We start from the raw sequence: 2,715 nt of genomic DNA on the forward strand, positions 1-2,715 counted from the left end.
CTTCTTCTTGGAGGAGGAGGAGGAGGAGGAGGAGGAGGAGGAGGAAGGAGAGTTTTGAAGTGTGAAGAATCTATCAAAAAGTAATACCGAAATTTTTGTTTCTTCTTCTTCGAGGAGGAGGAGGAGGAGGAGGAGGAGGAGGAGGAAGGAGAGTTTTGAAGTGTGAAGAATCTATCAAAAAGTAATACCGAAATTTTTGTTTCTTCTTCTTCGAGGAGGAGGAGGAGGAGGAGGAGGAGGAGGAGGAAGGAGAGTTTTGAAGTGTGAAGAATCTATCAAAAAGTAATACCGAAATTTTTGTTTCTTCTTCTTCTCCTTCTCTTTTTCATATGTTATTGCAGTTATTTATTTATTCTTGTTTGATTTTTTCTTTTTTTTTGTTTTATTCCTCGTAAGAAAGTGAAATAAGAAGAATTATAAGAAAATGAAATAAGAAAGAGAAGATGAAGAAGAAAAATATGAAAAAGAAGAAGAAAAAACAGTAGAAGATGAGGAAGAAGAGGGAAAAGAGTTTTAAATTGTGCATAATTTATCAGAAAAATAACACCGAATTTTCTTAACAATAACACAAAATTTTTTAGTTTTGACACTGAAATTTTTTGCTACAAAAATACAAAAATGTCTTCTTTAATGCTGTATTTTCTCCTTCTTTTTATTCTTCTTTTTTTTCTTTCTTCTGTTGCTCTTACTTCTTCTTTTAGGAATATTACTTCTCATACAAAAATTATTTTCAGTGTTGTGTATTTTGTGTAGTTACTTTGATATATAATTTTGTGGTTGATATTGTTGGTTATTATACACCAAAATTACTTAATGATTATGATACACAAACTTAGTTTGAAAACAAATACACAAACAAGACTAAATCATGAACAAAACACATATCCAAAATTAATTTTGGATCAAACAATATCATCAATATGGCTTAAATGATGCCAGAACCATTACAATTACATTTGATGACCTAATTACACCAAATTCAAGTGACAAGATTAAATGCATCTCAATTAACTTAGAAGTGCACCAAAAAGGGCACAAACAAGACTGAATCATGAACAAAAACACATCCAAATCAATTTCGGATCAGACAACACCATCAATATGGCAAAAATTTGACAATAACGATAATGATAATGATGATATGTATAAGAAGACGACAACGATGATGATAACGATGATGATGAGGATGATGATGATGACACAAACAAGACTGAATCATGAACAAAAACACATCCAAATCAATTTCGGATCAGACAACACCATCAATATGGCAAAAATTTGACAATAACGATAATGATAATGATGATATGTATAAGAAGACGACGACGATGATGATAACGATGATGATGAGGATGATGATGATGATGATGATGATGATGATGATGGAGGAGAAGAAGAAATTCAAATGAGAAAAAAAGGAGAAAGAAGAAGAGGAGGAAGATATGGTGGTGGTGATGATGGCAATGACGATAATGAAAGAGAAAGATAACGAAAAATGAGAAGAACAACAACAACAAAAAATGGGTGAAGAAGAACGTGCGCGCGTGAATTTGAAGCGCCAGAGGTGAAGAAGAGTATGCGCATAGATTTAAAACCCTTAATAACAATTTGGTTGGATTTGGTTAAACTTTTTAGAGCTTTATTCTTTCTATTTTTGGCATAACTGCACAAAATAACTAAATCTACTTTTTTTAATTAGAGAGCAATTACCTCACAAACATTAGTGATGTCGTCTTATCATGAGTTCCGGAAAGTATTGAAAAACGAAACAAAAACCAAAATGTGATCATGTGGCAAAGACAAAGAGAAAGATAGGATTTTCTTCATATGCCATTTTCTTGTGATGGGGTTTTGGAGGATTGATCTGTAGTTGAATATTTAAGGTTTTAGGTGAAAATAGTAATTTGCATAGAAGACAGCTTGAAATTTCATGCTCTTCTCAAAGTGGTTGACACGGTTGGTCTCTTAATACAGTAATGCTATATTGGTGAAGGCTATGGTATGGACACCAGAAAACATCTAGACTGAATCATGAACAAAAACACATCCAAATCAATTTCGGATCAGACAACACCATCAATATGGCAAAAATTTGACAATAACGATAATGATAATGATGATATGTATAAGAAGACGACGACGATGATGATAACGATGATGATGAGGATGATGATGATGATGATGATGATGATGATGATGGAGGAGAAGAAGAAATTCAAATGAGAAAAAAAGGAGAAAGAAGAAGAGGAGGAAGATATGGTGGTGGTGATGATGGCAATGACGATAATGAAAGAGAAAGATAACGAAAAATGAGAAGAACAACAACAACAAAAAATGGGTGAAGAAGAACGTGCGCGCGTGAATTTGAAGCGCCAGAGGTGAAGAAGAGTATGCGCATAGATTTAAAACCCTTAATAACAATTTGGTTGGATTTGGTTAAACTTTTTAGAGCTTTATTCTTTCTATTTTTGGCATAACTGCACAAAATAACTAAATCTACTTTTTTTAATTAGAGAGCAATTACCTCACAAACATTAGTGATGTCGTCTTATCATGAGTTCCGGAAAGTATTGAAAAACGAAACAAAAACCAAAATGTGATCATGTGGCAAAGACAAAGAGAAAGATAGGATTTTCTTCATATGCCATTTTCTTGTGATGGGGTTTTGGAGGATTGATCTGTAGTTGAATATTTAAGGTTTTAGGTGAAAATAGT

This window comes from Arachis ipaensis, chromosome B10 (genome assembly GCF_000816755.2).
Source record: "Arachis ipaensis cultivar K30076 chromosome B10, Araip1.1, whole genome shotgun sequence".
NCBI lineage: Eukaryota > Viridiplantae > Streptophyta > Magnoliopsida > Fabales > Fabaceae > Arachis > Arachis ipaensis.